This window comes from Anomaloglossus baeobatrachus, chromosome 3, assembly GCF_048569485.1.
Source record: "Anomaloglossus baeobatrachus isolate aAnoBae1 chromosome 3, aAnoBae1.hap1, whole genome shotgun sequence".
NCBI lineage: Eukaryota > Metazoa > Chordata > Amphibia > Anura > Aromobatidae > Anomaloglossus > Anomaloglossus baeobatrachus.
In genome coordinates this window covers 149,903,590-149,925,794 of record NC_134355.1, presented here as the reverse complement: position 1 = coordinate 149,925,794, position 22,205 = coordinate 149,903,590, and the positions used below count along the sequence as shown (strand labels likewise).

At 46.7% G+C, this 22,205-nt stretch overlaps 2 non-coding genes across 2 annotated transcripts; one reads left to right on the top strand and one right to left on the bottom strand.

Annotated features, from left to right (window-relative positions):
- Positions 1-3,214: 3,214 nt before the first annotated feature.
- Positions 3,215-3,297, top strand: TRNAL-UAA (transfer RNA leucine (anticodon UAA)). The gene has a single exon. It is a non-coding gene; the product is annotated as a tRNA-Leu (tRNA).
- A 269-nt stretch (positions 3,298-3,566) lies between these two features.
- Positions 3,567-3,649, bottom strand: TRNAL-UAA (transfer RNA leucine (anticodon UAA)). Its single transcript has one exon. It is a non-coding gene; the product is annotated as a tRNA-Leu (tRNA).
- Positions 3,650-22,205: the final 18,556 nt, after the last annotated feature.

Genomic DNA, 22,205 nt, shown 5'->3' with positions numbered 1-22,205 from the left:
TTTCTGACCTCCTAAAGGGCGTAATGTGTAAAATAACTAAAAGAAAAAACAAATTAATAAAAATCAGGTAAGAAATTAAAAATTCCAAGTGCGGAAAAATTGCAAAAATAGTGTGATTCAACGATTGTTTTGAAGGTATTTTATTCACCGTGTTCACTATATGGTAAAACTGATGTGTGGGTGTGATGTCTCAGGTAGGTGCGAGTTTGTAGACACCAAACATTCATGGGTTTACTTTTATTTAAGGGGTTAAAACAATTATGAAGTTTGTTTGAAAAAAAAGTGGCGTATTTTTTGCACCATTTTCTACGACTAGTAACGTTCTCATTTTGCGGGATACGGGGCTCAGTGATGGCTTATATTTTGTGTCTTGAGCTGATGTTTTTAATGGTACCATTTTTGCGCAGATGCTATGTTTTGATCGACTGTTATTGCATTTTGTGCAAAATTTGCGATGACCAAAAAACTAAATTTTGTTGTTTGGAATTTTTTTGACGCTACGCCGTTTACCGATTTTATACTTTCATAGATCAGTCCTTTCTGAACGTGGTGATACCAAATATGTATTTGGTTGTTTTTTGTACATTTTTTTAACCCTTTTATTTTCAATGGGGCGAATCGGGGTTGATTTCAACTTTTAGGTTTCTTTTTTTTTTAACTTTACTAGTATCCCTAGGGGGCTATAAGGATCAGCAGTCTGATCGCTAATTCCTTTCTCCTGACATGGCCTCCGATGGCGGCGGGGAAAGGTGCAGATCCACCTGCACTTGTGAGGCACACGTCTGCTGTTCAAATCAGCAGATGTGTAGGGATTACCGCCAGCTCACTGCAGCAGCCGCTGGTGATCACCCTTTCATGACTTAAGAAGTACCGTTACGTCCTAGGTCATGAAGGAGTTAAGCTAACCCTAATGGCTCGTGCACACAACCATAATAATTGGATGGATGTTATGTGTCTTTGTGACGAACCACACTCTCCCCGTGTTATTCTGAGACCATGCACAAATCCAAATGTTTCCTCGGACCTAAAATAAACCTCAGAATGCACAATTTGCCTCTGTAAATCAGATTGCACTTGACCAGGGAAGTTTACGGGTCCGTCAAAAAAATTGTCCACTACTTGGATGACATTTGAGTGTGATCCGATTTTCGTGGACTGACAGAATGGAGAAGATGGAATTTTTTATTTTTTTTTTAATCTTCTCAATCATTGAGAAAATCAGAAAAGAGTTTTATCAGTCACTTTCTCAGCGGTAGTGTGAATTTAGCCTCACTGACAGGGATTAGAGCGGTGGTGTGACCCTAGCGTTACTGACAGGGATTAGAGCGGTGGTGTGACCCTTACTGACAGGGATTAGAGCGGTGGTGTGACCCTTACTGACAGGGATTAGCGTGGTGGTGTGACCCTAACTGACAGGGATTAGAGTGGTGGTGTGACCCTTACTGACAGAGATTAGAGCAGTGGTGTGACCTTAGTGCTTCTGACAGGGATTAGAGCGTGGTGTGACCCTAGCGATACTGACAGGGATTAGAGCGGTGGTGTGACCTTAGCCTTACTGACAGGGATTAGAGCAGTGGTGTGACCCTTACTGACAGGGATTAGAGTGGTGGTGTGACCCTAACTGACAGGGATTAGAGTGGTGGTGTGACCCTTACTGACAGGGATTAGAGTGGTCGTGTGACCCTTACTGACAGGGATTAGAGCGGTGGTGTGACCCTAGCGTTACTCACAGGGATTAGAGTGTGGTGAGACCCTTACTGACAGGGATTAGAGTGGTGGTGTGACCCTTACTGACAGGGATTAGAGCGGTGGTGTGGCCCTAGCGTTACTCACATGGATTAGAGTGTGGTGAGACCCTTACTGACAGGGATTAGAGCGGTGGTGTGACCCTAACGTTACTGACAGGGATTAGAGTGGTAGTGTGACCCTTACTGACAGGGATTAGAGTGGTAGTGTGACCCTAATTGACAGGGATTAGAGTAGTGGTGTGACCCTTACTGACAGGGATTAGAGTGGTGGTGTGACCCTAACTGACAGGGATTAGAGTGGTCGTGTGACCCTTACTGACAGGGATTAGAGTGGTGGTGTGACCCTGACAGGGATTAGAGTGGTGGTGTGACCCTTACTGACAGGGATTAGAGCGGTGGTGTGACCCTAGCGTTACTCACAGGGATTAGAGTGTGGTGAGACCTTTACTGACAGGGATTAGAGCGGTGGTGTGACCCTAACGTTACTGACAGGGATTAGAGTGGTGGTGTGACTTTAGTTTTACTGACAGGGATTAAACAGGTGGTGTGACCCTTACTGACAGGGATTAGTGCGGTGGTGTGACTTTAGCCTTACTGACAGGGATTAGAGTGTGGTGAGACCCTTACTGACAGGGATGAAAGCGGTGGTGTGACCCTAGCGTTACTGACAGGGATTAGAGCGGTGGCTCAGGTGACGATCAGTGCCACGGTCCTGCTTCATTTGCTGTAAAATTCCCTAAAATATGGCAGCATCTCAGGTAGATTTTACTCTGAAGAACCTGCAGAAATATATCGCTTTATTTGAGTTTATTCTCCTTGTATAATCCACAGAACCACCAGGAGAAATGTCAGCCTTTCCTTCACTGCTTACATGTTACATGTTCTAGAAGAGGAGAGATTATTTTCACTATTGCTACGGTTGTCACTGAGGTAAATGCAGCTCATTATGTTGGTGAGCTCCAGTGGGTGTTGTCATGGGGGCAGACTCTGTATACTGGCAGCTGCTCTGGCTGTGGCGCTGTCCCTGAGCACAGTGACTGACTGGAGCGCGGCTGCCATTACTGTTACTATCTGTGTGAGGCGGAAGCAGCCAGCCATCACCCAGCATGCCTTGCGAGTATATAACAACGCATGCTGGGGCTTGTAGTGTTGTAGTGCAGGCTTGGAAAACAGCGCTCCGTGAAATTAGTGATAGGCTGACATGAGTAACATCTGAGGTAACAGTAACTCCGGAAATAACGTGAGGTGGTCAGACTAGCGCTCCAGCTCAGCTGTATTAATGGCCGTGTAGCGTGTGTTGTCCTCTCTCAGCCCGCACTCCCTGTACTCCAGTAATGGCGGATAGTCTCTGCGAGGATAGTTACAAGCACATGATAACGCTAAGTGTCTGCACCGCCCCGTCCTTATACAGCATACTACATCACACAGTACGTGTAAGAGACTGTGAGCGCCTCCTCCCTGTGTTCACCAGGATGGCCGAGTGGTTAAGGCGTTGGACTTAAGATCCAATGGACATATGTCCGCGTGGGTTCGAACCCCACTCCTGGTAGAATTTTTTTTTGTTTTTGATATTTTTTTTTATATTTTATAGATATATATTTTTTTCTTAGTTGATACAGAAAGCACATAAAGCTGATATTAGGCTCAGTGTCTTCATACACCTTTCTAGCAGTGACTCAAAAATTAATTTACATGCACATATAATATATATATCTAAAATTATATGCAACATGCTTATTCCATAGTAATTTATAAGACTGTGAAACCTGAGATTTTTAACTATTTAATGAGTTGTATTTTTTTTGTATGCAAAAACCTTACCAGGAGTGGGGTTCGAACCCACGCGGACATATGTCCATTGGATCTTAAGTCCAACGCCTTAACCACTCGGCCATCCTGGTGCTGGTGTTGAGCTGCTGCAGGTAGTGTTGCTCACTCAAAAGACACTTTTCCTACGTGTATCTTATTAACTCTTTCTTGACAGGGACAAATGTCATCTCACGTGCCTATAGTCCCCCTTGTTTCACATAGCTCCAGCTTGCATAGTTATATATGCATATATTGAGTATTTGGTGAGGTTTTTTTGTACCTCACTATTTGTAAGTCAAAAGCAAGAGAGGGTAAAGAACGCAGAAGTGGTGCCCATGTGTCCATTTTATATTTCGTATGCTTGTTCCACTCCTGATTTTGACTTGCAAATAATGAGGTAAAAACTCACCAAATACGCAATGTGTGCACATGGCCTTAGAGCAGGGGTCGGGAACCTTTTTGTCTGACAGAGCCATGAACACCACATATTTTAAAATGTAATTCCATGAGCGCCATACTCACCAGGGGGGAGCGGAGATGTTCAGAAGGTCCCAGGAGGAAGGGTAGGCGATGCTGCGGGCACGGAGGAGAGGGTGTCGCACCTCAAAAGGGTCAATGTGCGGAGGGTCGGCAATACTGCTGTAGGCTAGTGGGGCGTCACGCGCCATTGATCTACCAGTGAGCTAGGAAGAGAGGTGTCGTGGCTCAGTGTACTGCAGCGGAGGGTCGGCGATACTGCTGTGAAGTCGTGGGGTGTCATGGCAAAGTGCGCCATTGATCTGCCAGTGGGCTCAGAAGAGGGGGTGTCGTGGCCTAGTGTGCGGCAGCAGAGGGTCGGCGATACTGAGGGCTCGTGGGATGTCGCGGCAGCGAGGACCATTGATCTGCCGACTGGCTACTTTGAATCTCCCGCAGTTGACGAGATCAACTTCAAGAAAATGGCTGCAGTGTGTGCGTAGATCACGTGATGGACATTTGCCGCGGAGTCCTATTTGCGCACGCACCTCCTCCGCGGCCATTTTCTTGAAGTCGATATCATCAAGTGCAGGAGATTCAAAGCAGCCCGCAGTCCGTCGGTAGATCAATGACGCTCGCCGCGACACCCCAAGAGACAACAGTATCGCCGACCCTGCGCCACCACTGCCACCCCGGTAAGCCATATGCGGTTTGTAAGACGCACACCCATTTTCTCCCCCAGCTTTGGGGGGAAAAAAGTGCATCTTACAAACCGGAAAATACAGCATTTTTTTTATTAAAGATTTGTCTGCGAGCCACATGCAGCCATCAAAAGAGCCACTTCTGGCTCGCGAGCCGTAGGTTCCTGACACCTGCCTTAGAGGTATGTGCACACCATATCTGGTGGATTACGCATGGAACCCACCTGAAACAATTCTAAAATGTAAGAAAAAAAAATAGTGAATTTATACATTGCAATTTCAAAACAACCTGCTGTTAAAGGGAACCTGTCAGGTCCCCTATGCCCTCTGACCCAGCAGCATTCACATGTGCAGGGCCGGCTCCAGGTTTTTGTGGGCCCTGGTCGAAAAAGTCTCAGTGGGCCCGATCCACACATAGACATGCACAGATACATACACATACAGGCATATGTATGTGACGCCCTGGCCGGGCCAGGTAGTCACAGTTAGGCCCCTGCACTACACCTTTCCCTCACAGGTGACATCAGCTAACCTGCAAAAACCCTAGTCACCTTCTTTGGGGCTAGATAGACACACCAGGGGGCGGAACCAGGCGGTTGGAAGACGCCCACCAAGGAGTCTGGACAGCCCGCGGCAGGAAAATAGTCAGACAGTGTTTAGAGTTCAAGTTGGAGAGGAGTGTGGGCTGGAGCTGTGTGCAGCTCCAGCAGAGGTGAATACCCCAAATTGAGCGGCACCAGGGTAGGAGCCCTGGTGCCATTTGCTAGGAGGCAGACGGCAGTCTCCGTCTGCAGGAACCGAGAAGACGGCTCGGTGGAACTGAGGTGGACCGGGACAGGGTAGTGGCCCGCCAGTACCGACCCGGGGAACCGACTCGGAAACTGGAGCACACAGGGGGGCACTCAGACCCCGAAGCCGGGAGCAGAAGCGACTGGAACCGGTTAATTTATCGATTGAGGCCAGGACTAGAGGTCCTGTCCCACCCAAAGTCCCTATTAGAAGACAACAGCCCACGAAGGGGGATAGAAGGCCACCGCCAGGGCTCAGAGATCCCACGGGCCAGCGTCTGCAGGCAAGGGCTCCTTAGGCCACATCCAGCCGGGAGCGGACTCATGAAGTTGCAAGCACAGGCAGTTCACCATTATACAAAGGTGCAGGAGAAAGACAGAGACCACCAGCCAGGTGGGGGACCAGAATGCAGCCGGCTGCGGGCACCGACCACCATCACCTTGGTTTACCAGAGACTCGTGTGTTTCCTTCAATAGTGAGTACACCAGCACCCTGCGTTTGCCCATCTCCCTGCACCAAACCCCCAACAGGTCCCGGGGCCACCATCCCTGCCCACGGAGGGGTTAACAACTTGCTGCATAACATCTCCCCCGGGTGCCCCGTAACTGCAGCGGTGGTGTCCAACCTCACCACACACCGTGGGTGGCGTCACGAACTTAGTATGGTAGTATGGCTCAGCCCATACATATATGTCCTACATCCACCACTACAATCCCCCTTTTTGATCGAAGTGACCGCAAGCCCCCGAGTCCGGAGACCCTCGACCCACCCACAGAAGGTCCGGATCCGAGCAGCTCGGCTGCTGCGAGTGGGGCGGCACACGTACACATACATATTTAAAGGGAAATTCACAAAAACACATATAAATAGACAAAACTCTATACACTGTCATATACACTGACATACATAGATACAGATCATACATGCACACACTGACACATTAGAGATATTTCTAATATTGGGAAGCCGGCAACAGCCTCTTTCACCTCCCCGCTTGTGTCGATCCAGCTCCTCCTTGGCATGTGTCTGTGCCACGCTGATTGGTGGCCGTCACTAACAGACTTGGTCGCACATAGAGAACACTAACACTGCCGTATATACAGTACATCACAAGAGAGGCTGGGGACATACACATTACTTGGGGGCATACATATTACTGAGGAAAGGGATATACAGCAATGCGGGCCATACAGCTCTAGAGGGGGGCAATGGCTCTGGGGTTGGGGGACAACCAGCTCTAAGGTGGGGGGTGGCATGTAGCTCTGAGAGGATACACAGCTCTGAGGGGGTATACAGCACTGGGGTGGAGGTGACATACAACTCTGGGGGTACAGCAGTATGCAGCCCCCATATTCCTCCATATAGTGTTATGAAGCCCCCATAGTTCTCTATGCAGCCCCCATATGGCACTATGCAACCCCCATATAACATTAGGCAGCCCCCATACAGCACAATGCAGACCCATATAGCATTAGGCATCCTCATGTAGTATACAGCCCCCATATAGCACAATGCAAGCTCAGATAGCATTAGGCACCTTCAAGTAGTATACAGCCCCCATATAGCACAATGCAGACCCAGATAGCATTAGGCACTTTCATGTAGTATACAGGCTGCATATAGCACAATGCAGACCCACATAGCATTAGGCACCCTCATGTAGTATACAGCCGCCATACAGCACAGTGCAGACCTAGATAGCATTAGGCACCCTCATGTAGTATACAGCTGCCATATAGCACAGTGCAGACCCACATAGTATTGGGCACCTTCATGTAGTATACAGCCGCCATATAGCACAATGCAGACCCAGATAGCATTAGGCACCTTAATGTAGTATACAGGTTGCATATAGCACAATGCAGACCCACATAGCATTAGGCACCCTCATGTAGTATACAGCCGCCATACAGCACAGTGCAGACCTAGATAGCATTAGGAACCCTCATGTAGTATACAGCCGCCATATAGCACAGTGCAGACCCACATAGCATTGGGCACCTTCGTGTAGTATACAGCCGCCATATAGCACAATGCAGACCCAGATAGCATTGGGCACCTTCATGTAGTATACAGCCACCATATAGCACAGTGCAGACCCAGATAGCATTAGGCAGCCTCATGTAGTATACAGCCGCCATATAGCATAGTGCAGACCCAAATAGCATTATGCACCCTCATGTAGTATACAGCCACCATATAGCACAGTGCAGACTCAGATAGCATTAGGCACCCTCATGTAGTATACAGCCAACATATAGCACAGAGCAGAGCCAGATAGCATTAGGCAGCCTCATGTAGTATACAGACGCCATTGCAGCCCCTGGAAATATTGTGGAAATATTGTGCATGCGCGCAACTCATTTTTGCAGCATCAGTGTGCCTGAGAATCCGAGTGTACGCTTCCTGGCTTTAGAGAGGCGCACAATGCATGACCAGAAGAATAGCTTCTGTACTCCCGATGTGGTATAACTAGAGTCTGATGTGCCCTGCTGCAAAGTTTGAGCCTGGGACCCCTCAACACATGTTGGTTAGATGTTTGGACAGTTGTAGCAGCGTTCTGAATCTCATAAAGACATGCGAGTTACCCCTCCCCCTTCATTGTGTAGTACTGACGCCAATCCTGTACTAATGTCCCCCATTCTGACGTGACCCCGCCGACACATCGTAAGATATCTTGTAGCGTGTAAAGCGGGCTTTATCTTGTTGAATTGTATGATTACCCAGTATACGTATGGAGATGCAGCACTAAGCATGGATCCTTCACATGAGGATCTACTGAGTGAGGCTCGACTATTTGTTTAAACGTGCTCATTGAATATGTAACCTCATGTAGAAGGTCATGTACAAGACCCTGTCCTGTATTGCCAAAGGAGACTTAATAAGGAAGGAAATTAGGCACTAAATGTCTTGATGACATCAGGAAGAAATTACTTCATAACGTCATTAGGTCAGTCAGGTAATCAAGGAAGTTTCGTTATGGCTGTAGGTAACAGGCAGCTGTAGGACTACTGGTAGGTATATAGTAGGGATATGGCCCCATGATTAACGGTCATGGGATACCTGAAGTGAGGTCATACCAGATAGTATGGGGCAAAGGGAGAAGTCCCTCACGGGTATATAGCAAGGTAAATGTGTGTGCACAGGGGAACGCTCTGTGGGACTCACAGCTCCTACATGATATTTTTCTCCAGAGCACCTATTTGGTGAAGCAGGGTCCTATCTCCTTTTGTTAATGTCCACATCCTGGCCCCATCCTGGTATATGTCCACATGCTGGCCCCATCCTGGTATATATGTCCCCATCCTGGTATATATGGACTCATTATGGTATAGATGTCCCCATAATGGCCCCATCCTGGTATATAGCTCCCCATCCTAGTATATATGTCCCCATCATGGCCCCATCCTGGTATCGATGTCCCCATAATGGCCCCATCTGTGTATATATGTGTCTCGATCGAGTCCCGCCCCAGCAGCGGTCGAACCGCTCGGATCCGGGTGTCACTACTCGTGGCTCGAAGGTCTCCGGACCTGGAGGATCGGGGTCGCACCGAAACGTGATGGGGGGTTATTTACAGGGGAGTTAGATAGTTTGTGACGCCACCCGTGGTGTGCGGTAATAGGGAGTACCACCGCTGCCGTTGGGAGTACCCGGGGTGATGGAGTGGGGCAGCTAGATGAAGTTACCCTCCACAGGTAGGGAAAGGCCCCGGGACCCCAGATGGTGGGATGGATTGCAGGGGGAGCGCAGGCTCGCTGGTTGCAGGCGTTAATCAGGTACTCACTTAGAAGGAAAGCAGCCGCTGACAATGTAGTAAACCAAGTCTCTGGGTGCTGCTGCCCTCGTGGGGAGCTCGTCCGGGTCCCGTCCCCTGCAGCACTGCCTGGTGATCTGTGGCCTGCCTCCAGGCACAGTATTTTAGAGTGTCCGGGTGGCCCGTCAGCTTGGAGCTTTCCAGGCCCCGCTCCCTACTAAGAGTAGCAGAGGAGCTTGCTCTCAGGAGCTCACGCTTGGGATTTCAGTGGGCTGCTTTGCTTGGAAAGCCCTATCCCACTCATTGTGCTAGTGCCCCCTGATCTCTGAGCTTCATAGGAACAGTCCATATAGGCCCTGTCCTCCGCAGGTTAATTGCCGGGTTGCTTAAAGCTTCTCCCCGACCTAGGGTCCATGTATCCTGATGTGCCTTTGGTCCCAGCCCTGCTATTGAACTGTGGCTGCTGGCTATCCTTCAAGACTAGTCAAGCATCCAGTCCCAATCTCCCGCGACTGGGTCTCCGACTCCTCTGGGTCCAGACCACCGTCTGTGACCTAATCTGCTTCTCCCCTGGGAGCTCCAACTCCCAGCTTCCTCCGAGCTCCTCACAGCTTGAGGGCTACCCCTCCACTCTTTGCTCCCCTGGAGCCGACTGACTTGTCACCTCCCACCTCCCTGCCTGACCCCTAGGTGGGCGGCCCTATTCCAGCTTAGCAGCCCACTGGTGTGCCTGACAGGGTGTGGTGCGAGATGTGACTAGGATTTGTAGATGCTGGTGGAGGAAGTACTGCAAGATGGGAACCCAGAGCCATAGGGGGTTGAGTCCTGCACTGGCAGATAAAGAGCGTGCAGTACCCTGTGATGACCTGACTAGTCCAGGGGCGTCACATATGTCCCCATAATGGCTCCATCCTGGTATACATGTCGCCACAATGAAAACCATGTTCACACTGGCCATAAGATAAAGAAAACCCAAGATGAAGATAATATGGACATATACCCTGCTGTAACTAAATAAAAGCATAGTGCATATAACTAAACATAGGGTACTTAGTAAACACTGTTTTGATCAAAAAAAGCATAAAGCCATCCCACCGTTGAGTGTACCCAAATCGAGACGGTATCTAGCGCTCTCTAGTATTAAAACCTGACCACGTGTCAAAACATACCTCAGTCTGAATAAGGGCAGAAAGTGACTGGGTTCCAATTGGACACACAGCCATGGGAACCACTATAGATGAAATGCCCAGCTCACTGAAAAGGGTGCTACACCCTATTTATACTGAGTACAAGAGACTACAAAATATGGCCCCATCCTAGTATAGATGTCCCAATAATAGCCACATCCTGATGTATTTGTCCTTATAATGACCCCATCCTGCTATACATGTCCTCATAATAGCCCCTTCCTGGTATATATGTCCCTGTAATGGCAACATTCTAATATATATGTCCCTATAATGGCCACATCCTGGTTTATATATCTCCAAAATGGCCCCATCTTGGTATACTTGTCCCCATAGTGGCCCTATCCTTGTATATATGTCCCCATAGTGGCCCTGTCCTTGTATATATGTCCCCATAATGGTCCCATCCTGGTATACATGTCCACATAATGGCCCTATCGTGGTATACATGTCCACATAATGGCCCCAGCCTGGTTTATGTCCCCATCCTGGCCACATCCTGGTACATATGATACCCTCGGGCGCCACACAAAAAAACACGACAATACTCACCTTCCCCCTTGTTCCCCCGCTTTCCTCCTCTGATGATGGCATGCCGCAACTAACCAGCGTGTAAGCGGTGCAGCGCATGACGTCACTGTCATGCGCGACTCGCCCACTTACAGCTCGGTCAGCTGCCGAGTACGGGCATATTCTCTGCTCCCCATGCCCTGGATTATGGGCGTGGGGACCAGCGAATATTCAAAGCCTTAATTGGCAGCCGACATATCGCAGTGTAGTAATATGTAATATGTAATATGTATCAGTTGGATGCGCGCTCTTGGACTAACATCCAGCTGAAACAGGCACTAGGGCTGGCGAGCCCCCTGTACCCCTGGGCTCGTTCACAGTCGCGATCGCTACGACCGAGATCGTTACGCCCCTGGCAGTGCACCTCTTGAACGAGTACTCCCGGCTTCTGAGGCACATTAATGTTATCCAAATGAGCCATGCACATGCATAAGATTTCAGGAAGATGCAGTGATGGCGGCTTGTGAAAATCATGTAATCATGCCCACATGGGTGTGATAACATGGAAAGAGGGCCAACTAGTCTGGGCAAATAACGCCCCATTGACTAGTCAAAGGCCTAATTATCAGAGGAACAGAGCACTTTATAAATGATTTTTTTTAAAAATAGCATTATACAGAGCTGGTTGGGCAGGGATATTTTGGCATGTGAATGCTGCTGGGTTGGAGGACAAAGGGTACCTGACAGGTACCCTTTAATACTGTATTATTGTTTCATCTTCTTTAATTTCTTTTAACCGCTTGAAGCTTCAAAAGATGTGAAGCTGCTTAAAACAATATCCTGACCATTATTCTGTCGGCTTCCACTTAGAAGCTGTCACTATGTCATATATGAATAATAAAAGAAGATGATCTAAAAGACAACAGAAAAGGTGGTCCAGGGAAAACGGTGCATGAACACCGGAGTCTAAAAGATGCCGTTAGCATATACTCTAATTGGTGCATATGTGCAGTATCGGACCAAAAGTAACTGGGTGTGACTGCCTTCAGATAGTGGGCGGAGCGGAGACAGTAGTCAAGAGCACCAGAAGTTAGTGGGCGGGAGCTGAGATAGCGTGGGCGTGACCAGTTTAGAGTTTCCTTTTGCACCGCAGTGGAATAAACATTCATTTTTTAAGTCTACGTGGTCATGGAGGTGTTTATACTTTAATTATGCAAGGGGGGCTTCGCCTCCCACGCAATCCCCAACCTGGGGGGTCTTACTCCTAGACCCCCACTTCTATTATAAAGAACTCCATGACCATGTGGACTTACGTACACTTTCACTCCGCCCACTATCTCCAGGCGGTCATGCCCTGTCACTTCAAGTATTCCCTAATGGGTACACTTCATTAACTATTATCTGGTGGAAAAAGCTTGAATCCTTTACCGACATATGACATACTGGTATGTAGAATGCCAGCTCCTTGACTTTGATGCGGGCTAGCAGGCCAAGCCCAGATCTTTCCCGTCACATAATGTGCCTCTAAGAGCCTTGGGTAGAGCAACACTCAACCTGCAGCTGTTAAACTGGTAAATGTCATTGTCAATCTCTGATAGCAGTATTTAATTTGTGCCGGCGGAGGGGCGCTTCATTATTCCTGACCATCGGTGTGCCTGTGACGTGATAGTTTGGCGCCAATTGGTTGTCATGACAGCCAGGGGTTTGCTGATGGCCCCCGTGCCTGTCATTATGATTCTCCTGTGAACATAGGCAGTTATGATTTCTGCTATACATAGTGGTCCTGATGCATCACTAAATATATAAAACAGGCGATTGGATAATCACAGCTTCAAGTACCCAAAGGGATAGAATAAAAAATATTTTTTATTTTTTTTTAACCCCTTCAGCCCCGGGGCACTTTCCGTTTTTGCGTTTTTGTTTTTAGCTCCCCTTCTTCCGAGAGCCGTAACTTTTTTATTTTTCCGTCAATCTTGCCATATGAGTGCTTGTTTTTTGCAGGACAAGATGTACTTTTAAATGAAATCATAAGTTTTACCATATGGTGTACTGGAAAACAGCAAAAAAATTCCAAGTGTGGAAAAACTGCAAAAAAAGTGTGATGGCACAATAGGTTTTGGGATGTTTTATTCACGGTGTTCACTATATGGTAAAACTAATGTGTGGGTATGATGCCTGAGGTCGGTGCGATTTTGTAGACACCAAACATGTATAGGTTTACTTGTATCTAAGGGGTTAAAAAAATTCACAAGCTTGTCCAATAAAAGTGGCGTACGTTTTACGCCATTTTCCGAAACCCGTAGAGTTCTCATTTTTTAGGATCTATGGCTCAGTGATGTCTTATTTTTTGCTTCTCGAGCTGACATTTCTAATGGTACCATTTTTGCGCAGCTGCTATGTTTTGATCGCCTGTTATTGCATTTTGCGTAAAACTTGCAGCGACCAAAAAACGTAATTTTGGCGTTTGGAATTTTTTTGCCACTACGCCGTTTACTAATTAGATTAATTGATTTTATATTTTGATAGATCAGGCATTTCTGAACGCGGCGATACCAAATATGTGTATATATATATTTTTTTTTAATCCTTTAATTTTCAATGGGGCAAAAGGAGGGTGATTTGAACTTTTAGGTTTTTGTTTTTTTTTAATTTTTTTAAAACTTTTTTGTTTACTTTTTTTTTTAATTTTACTAGTCCCCCTAGGGGGCTATTGCGATCAGCAATCCGATCGCTTTGATCTATCTGCTGATCACAGCTATACAGCTATAAACAGCAGATACAGTCACTTCCTGCTTCCCTGGCCTCTGGGCCGGGTGAAAACGAAAGTGAAACGTCATAGCTGCAGGCGTCATCACATGACCCTGTGCTACCATGGCAACCACCGAAAGTCACGTGATCACTCACGTGACTTCCGGTGGGGGGCGGCGATAAGTGAAAATCACCGTGCGTATATACATCTCGCTGCGAGACTTTGTGCAGCGAGATGTAAGGGGTTAATGTTACGGGTGGAATACGATTCCACTCGTAACATGCAGGCACACATGTCAGCTGTTGAAAACAGCTGATATGTGTGCCGATCGCCACTGCCTGCCCGCGGCAGGGGGCGGGGCTTAATGGGACACGCTCCATGATGGATAGATCCGTCCATGGTCATGAAGGGGTTAAAAAACCACAATCACCCCCTTTTTGCTACATTAAAAATAAAACAATGAAAAATAAATATTTGATATTGCTGCATTTAGAAAAGATCGATTCAATTGGTAAATGGCCTAACAGAAAAACCAAACCACCAGAATTACATTTTTTTGGCCGCTACAACATTGCAATAAAATGCGATCAAAACATTGCATCTACCCCAAAATGGTATCAGTAAAAAATGTCAGCTCAGCATGCAAAAACTAGGCCATCACATATCCTCAGCTCCCAAAAATTGAAAGTGTTATGGGTCTCGGAAAATGGCGACAATTTTGTTTTCTTACAAATTTTCTAATTTTTTGCCACCAGTTTAAATGAAAGAAAAATCTGTTTGGTATCTACGTGTTTTTGTTTTTTTTTAAATAAAATGGTAAATGAGGAAAAGTTTCGGGAAGTGTTTATTGAAATAAATATTTTTTTGTGTCTGTATCTTTTTTTAACTTTGATTACTCGGTTAGTAATGGTGGTGACTTGATGCCAGCTGACTAGGGATGAGCGAACCCGAACTGTAAAGTTCAGGATTCATGCCGAACACTGACTATTTGGGTCTTGGACTCAAACACGGACTTAAAACCTGATGTCTGTGTTACTATTTGGGTTCGCCAGCCAAATCAAGCTTGTTGAAAGGATGCAGCGCAGCCAATAAACAAGCTTTTAGGCTGTGGGCTTTTCCGGAGCCATCACAGCCATGCCTATATAAAGATTGGATCATGGGTTGCGCCACCATTTTGCTTTCTGATCCTGGTGCAGTGAGGAGTGCCCTAATACCGGCTGGTTTACAGTAAATAGCTCTAATGGCGCCTAGTGCAAACAGCTCGAATAATAGCCTGATGTACTACTGCTTTAACAACTCAGCGACCCATGACGTACTGAGTATGTCATGGCTCCCTGGTACTTAAGGACCCATGATATACTCAGTACGTCATGGCGAAATCGCAGCCCCGGTGAGTGCGATCGGTGTACACAAACTGCATATTCGGGAAGGAGGGGATGTTTGCTTGACCTCAGGAGGGGTGGTGCCTCCTCCTCGGACCTACGGAGGCTGTGATTGGCTGACGAACGCCGCTCAGCTAATCACAGCCACTGTAATGTTTTAGCCATTGAAAATGGCTAAAACATTGAAATCCAGCCATAATCAGTGCAGCTATAGCACTGATCATTGGTGCAGAGAAAACCTCGCATCACCTCTTGTGGGTGCTCCGGAGAAAAATGAGTCAGACAATAGAAACTCCGGCACACTCACTATCACCCTTAGAGACACAGAGAGTCGGAAAACATGAAACTGATATCAAAATCCTTTTCTTTTTATTTTGTAGTGAAAAAATGTGTTATCATGGATCACTGAGGTGTTGGCCTCAATGTAATCCAGACCCTTTGCGCATGATCTTGCACCACCATACTATTGATTAAATACAATGTTTGGGACTCATACGCCTTGATAACAGTGCTACCTGCTACCTTCTATGTATAGTATATCCCGATACTGACTAACTTGCATTCCCTAATCCATACAGCACTTCAGCATTGGTCTAACAATAGTGTCCTGTGCATATTCATCCACTTTGTGTCCTTCTATCCTTAAGCCCGTCCGACCTGAAGAAGGCCAAATTGGCCGAAACGTTGTGATTGGCGGACCATTGTACAGCACTTTTGACACATTTTTTCACTACAAAATAAAAAGAAAAGGATTTTGATATCAGTTTCATGTTTTCCGACTCTCTGTGTCTCTAAGGGTGATAGTGAGTGTGCCGGAGATAGCACTGATCATTGGCTGGAGCTGGGTGACCTCAGCTGGGTCACCCTCCCCCAGCTCCATCAGCTCTGATTGGAGAGACCAGCCTTGTGACCGATCTCTCCAATCACCGTGGATCTGGGGCCAGTGATCTGTAGGTGACCGTTACCATAGCTTCACTTCATCTGTGGAAGCTGAGGAAAGTGATCCTTGTGTGTGCCCCATCGGTAATCCACTGCCCATGATCCCCCGATCCGCCGCCATTGCCCCCGATCTGCTGCCATTGCGCCCGACCAGCTGCCATTGAGCCCGATCCGCCGCCGCCCTCCTCCATCTGCTACCCCCTCCATCCGCGACCGCTCTCCCCATCAGCCGCTGCTCCCCTTCCCGACCTGCTGCCCACTTTCTGCCATACTTTTCATCTGCTGCCCCCTCTCCCACTTCTCACCCTTCCCGATCTGTTGCCTCCTTCATTTGTTGCCTCCTTCATCTGCTGTGATCCTGCTGCCTCCTCCATCTGGTTTGATCCTGCTGCCTCCTCCATCTGTTGTGATCTTGCTGCCTCCTCCATCTGTTGTGATCTTGCTGCCTCCTCCATCTGCTGTGATCCTGCTGCCTCCTCCATCTGCTGTGATCCTGCTGCCTTCTCCATCTGTTGTGATCGATCCTGCTGCCGCCTCCATCTGCTGTGATCCTGCCGCCTCCTCCATCTGTTGTGATCCTGCTGCCTCCTCCATCTGTTGTGATCCTGCTGCCTAGATCCATCCTGTAAGGTAGCTATCCCCAATGTCATCTCCCACTCCCCTTCCACCCTCCCCCCCTCCTCCGCCGCTCCTTTATCCGTTGCACCCTCTCCCATCCTCTGCTGCTCCTCCATCCACTGCGCCCTCTCCCTCTCTCAGCCGCTGCCACCCTCTCCCAGTCGCCGCCACCTTCTCACATCCACCGCTGTTCCACCCATCTTCTGCTCCACTTCATCTGCCGCTGCCCCCCATCTGCTGCCCCCCATTTGCTGCCTCATCGAACTGCCTCCATCTCTCCTGTGATCCTGCAGCTGTTCTGATCCATCTCGTAATTATTATTCCCACTCCCTTCCCACCCCTCCACCTGCATGTGCCATCAAGCGCTGATCAGCTCCGTGATTGGCTGACAAGGTACGCAATTGCTCGATTTTTGTTGCTTTTTTTTGTGCACCCCAAGTAAAAAACAAAAAAAAAAGACAAAACTTAAACAATTAGTTACCTGATCAGCAAGCGTCCTGCAGCTATAATCGACTTTGGACAGGACTTCTTTTTTCCATCCCTCCCTAGAACCCCCCCCTTTTTGCAGCACAGCCGTGTGTGTGTCCTGATTTTTTTATGCCATGGGGGGGTCTAGTTTCCAAAATGGGGTCACATGTGGGGGAGCTCCACTTTTTCAGCACACCAGGGGCTCTCCAAAAGTAACTCAAATGATGCTCCTTCCCTTCCGAGTCCTGCCGTGTGCCCAAAACAGTGGTTTTTCACCACATATGAGGTATCTGCGTGCTCAGTGAAATTGCCCAACAAATTTAGGGGTCCATGTAAACCTGCTACCCTTGTGAAAATGCAATATTTGAGGCAAAATTAACATTTTTGTTGCAAAAAGTAAAATGTTCATTTTTTTCCTTCCACATTGCTTTAGTTCCTGTGGAGCACCTGAAGGGTTAATAACGTTTTTGAATGTGGTTTTGAGTAGCCTGAGGGGTGCCATTTTTGGAATGGTGTCACTTTTGGGTGTTTTGTGTCATGTAGACCTCTCAAAATCACTTCAAATGTGATGTGGTCCCTAAAAAAAGTGGCTTTGTAAATTTTGTTGTAAAAATCAGAAATTGCTCATAGACTTTGAACCCCTATAACTTCCTTATAAATATTTTTTTCCCCAAAATTGTCCTGATGTAAAGTAGACATGTGGGAAATGTTATTTATTAATTATTTTGTGTCATATGTCTCACTGGTTTAAGAGCATAAAAATTCAAACTTTGAAAATTGCCTAATTTTCAAAATGTTTGCCAAATTTCCGATTTTTTTTTCACAAATGAACACAAAAAATGTTGTCCTAAATTTACCACTAGCATGAAGTACAATTTGTCACGAAAAAACAAACTCAGAATTACCAGGATCCGTTGAAGCGTTCCAGAGTTAGGCTGGTTTCACATCAGCGTTTTTTTGCCTTAAGGCAAAAAAACGCAAACTACATGTTACTGGATCCGTTTTTTTTGGTGTACAACGCATGCCACCACAAGTGACCTGAACGTTTTTTAACTGGATCCGTCTACCGGATCCAGCATAAAAACAGACCGTTCACTTGCGTTTGCATGTGTTTGGGTGCTGTTTTTTTGCTTAGTTTTGACGGATCCGTTTTTTTTCTTTTAACACCCCCACAAAAGGATAAATACATTGTTTGACTGTTCTGTTATATTTGTATATACTAATATAAAAAGATATATGTACACAATTTAATATGTTGGTGTGTATATATATATCATCGTCATCACCGTACACATCCCGACACTACAGCCCTCATCATCCCCGCACACATCCCGACACTACAGCCCTCATCATCCCCGCACACATCCCGACACTACAGCCCTCATCTTCACCGCACACATCCCTGTACTACAGCCCTCATCATCACTGCACACATCCCGACATTACCGCCTACATCACCGCACACACGCAGGCACTACCGTCCCCATCACACCACACACACAAACACCGGCATTGTGTGTGGCCAAGTGGTTAAGGCGTTGGATTTAAGATCCAATAGATATGCATCCGTGTAAGTTAGAACCTTACTCCTGGTATGAGTTTTACTCTTGAAAAGCTTCAAGGCATCTCAAAATCTACATAGGTCTGAACAACATTAAAGATATTGTTGCTCGGTAGCACAGTTGTATACCTGTAATAACCATGAATATTGCAATTAATTTAGTGGAGGTTTTATAATAAACTGGAGCTCTAGTACGACGTATGATGATCACTAGAGGAAGTTTCCAGTTTCAACCAAAGAAAACACAACTAAAAAAAATAAATGTGGAATGTTTTGGGAAAAAGATGTAGTTAATTTATTGAGGTAAATAATCGTACTGTAGCTCCAAAAGAAGTTTTAAAGCACGTGATGTCAAAATAATATGAGTGAATCAGAAGTATGATAAAAGAAATTTGTATAAAACATGGTCTTCTAGAAATTTTAGATCAAAAATGGAAAAGGACAAGGTGCATAGGTAGTGATAAAAAGTTAAATCTGCTTAGGAAAACATTGGGTATAGTGAAGTGACGAACTTGTCATTGACATTATGTGGAAAGATTAATTTTTATTAGGAAACTCGATTTTTTTAACTTAACGTTGTTGATAAATCCAGGTAACATTTTATTCCAATGATCAGTTGTGGTCATCACTCTAAACATAGAGCAAAAATGAAAGCCAATATACAGAGGAAAGTTAAAGTTGGAGCATGAACTTTCCAGTGAAGAGTATGGTCTACTTTGGTGGCCGGTCTACAGCTCTTAATAAGTCACCTTAAAAAATAAAGCTATCTGCTAGTGCAAATTTAATGATTGCACTGTTTTAATCAATCATCAGCTCCTGTTACAAGCAAAACATTGAAACATAACCACTTTGATGGCCAAGTGGTTAAGGCGTTGGACTTAAGATTAGAGATGAGCGAACTGGCCGTGGTTCGGCTCGAGTTCGGTTCGCCGAACGGAGGTCTTGTTCGAGTTCGGCTCGAACCTATAGGATATAATGGGAGGCAATCACAAACACATAAAAATGCATGATAAATGTACACAAACAGTTAATAAACATTGCCATAACACTTTCCGGTCCCCGTGATCCCTCCTGCACTCTGTCTCCTGCTGCTATTCCATCCGATGATCGCTGAATCCTCCCGGTGACCAGCACTGCCAGAAGTGATGCAGGACCTATCGTGATGTCAAAATAGCCATGTGACCAGTCACGTGGCTATTATCTCATTGGCTACAGACTGATCACATGACTATGACGCGTCATGTAAGACCTGCGAGTGCATCTCTCCGGTACACGGTGCACATTTGTGTATCGCCGTGTACTGGCGACTTGCTCAAGCACACGGTCGACTCCCCATTCCGTTAGGGACCGGCTGACACAGCCGGTCATTAACGGAGATCACCGTTGCCATAGGAACGCAGTTAGCGGTGACGTCACCGCTAACCGCGGCTCCGGGAGCACCGTTGCTATGGTAACGCGTCTGTCAGCGTTACCGCTGACAGCCAACAGCACTGATCACTCACAGAGTGAAGGCTGCACGCTGCTTCCCGTGCAGCCTTCACGGAGTGAAGGCTGCACGGGGAGCAGCAGCATCTTCCCCCATGCAGCAGTGATGGAGTAGAGCTGCATTTGTTGAACGAGAAAGACAGAAGACCATGGATCGTGGAGGGCTGACAGGGGGTAATGAAGATGGAGTCTCTAATGTGTCTGTGTATTTATTTCTATTAAAGTATTTTTTCTCTGTGTGGTGTCTTTTTTTTAACCCTTTATTCGAGATTCTTAATGGCCGGGTCAAACGTGCCTGACATTAAGAATCTCTGGCTTAATACTGGCTAGTAAAACAAAGCTAGTATTAACTCATTATTACCCAACAAGCCACTCGGCTTCAGGGCTGTTGGAAGAGTTAGATACAGCGCCAGATGATGGCGCTTCTATGAAAGCGCCATTTTCTGGGGCAGCTGCGGACTGCAATTCGCAGCAGTGGCGCCCAGAAACCTCGGGCTAACCTGTGCTGCGGATTCCAATCCCCAGCTGCCTAGTTGTACCCGGCTGGATACAAAAATGGGGCGAAGCCCACGTCATTTGTTTTTTAATTATTTCATGAAATAAGTGAAATAATTAAAAAAAACGGGCTTCTCTATATTTTTGGTTCCCAGCCGGGTACAAATAGGCAACTGGGGGTTGGAGGCAGCCCGCGGCTGCCTGCTGTACCTGGCTAGCATACAAAAATATGGCGAAGCCCACGTCATTTTTTTGGTGGGCAAAAAACTTCTGCATACAGTCCTGGATGGAGTATGCTGAGCCTTGTAGTTCTGCAGCTGCTGTCTGCTCTTCTCCATACAGACAGACAGCAGCTGCAGAACTACAAGGCTCAGCATACTCCATCCAGGACTGTATGCAGAAGTTTTTTGCCCCCTGAAAAAATTATGTGGGCTTCGCCATATTTTTGTATGCTAGCCAGGTACAGCAGGCAGCTACGGCTGCCCCCAACCCCCAGTTGCCTATTTGTACCCGGCTGGGAACCAAAAATAAAGGGAAGCCCTTTTTTTATTATTTCATGAATTTCATGAAATAATTAGAAAACAAATGACGCAGGCTTTGCCCCATTTTTGTGTCCAGCCAGGTACAACTAGGCAGCTGGGGATTGGAATCCGCAGCACAGGTTGGCCTGAGCTTTCTGGGCCCCACTGCTGTGAATTGCAGTCTGCAGCCGCTTCAGAAAATGGCACTTTCATAGAAGCGCCATCTTCTTGCGCTGTATCCAACTCTTCCAGCACCTGCCTGCTATACCTGGCTAGCATACAAAAATATGGCGAAGCTCACGTCCTTTTTTTGTAGTTTTTTGGCAAAAAAAATAAAAAATGCTTCCCTGGATTTTCCATTGCCAGTGAAGGTAACACCAAGCAGTGGGGGTTAGCAGCCAGTAGCTGCTTGGATTACCCTTAGCTAGCAATACAAAAAATGCAGCGGGAGCCCATATATATTTTTTTTAATTATTTATTTAAATAATTAAAAACAAAATGGGCTTCCCTGTATTTTGATTGCTGGACATCACAGTGCTGTAAAACTAAATCTTTAAAAAAAATGATGTAGCGCTCCGCGGTATTTTTCATTCTCAGCGCAGATAAAGCAGACAGCTATGGGTTGCCACCCCCATCTGCCTGCCGTTACCTTGGTTGGCAATCAAAATACAGGGAAGCCCAATAATTTTTTCTATTTAAAAAATAGTTAAAAAAAAAATGACATTGGGTCCCCCCATTTTTGATAGCCAGCTAGGGTAAAGCAGATGGCTGTAGCCTGAAAACCACAGCTGGCAGCTTTACCGTGGTTGGGGATCCAATGTGGAGGTCCCCCCAGGCTCTTTTTTTATAATTATTTTATAAATATTAATAATTACACAATAAAAGTAGGGTCCCCCCAAATTGGATCACCAGCCAAGGTAAAGCGGACAGCTGTGGTCTGGTATTCTCAGGGTGGGAAGGTCCATAGTTATTGGGCCTTCACAGCCTAAAAATAGCAGGCCGCAGGCACCCCAGACTAGATGCGCCAATC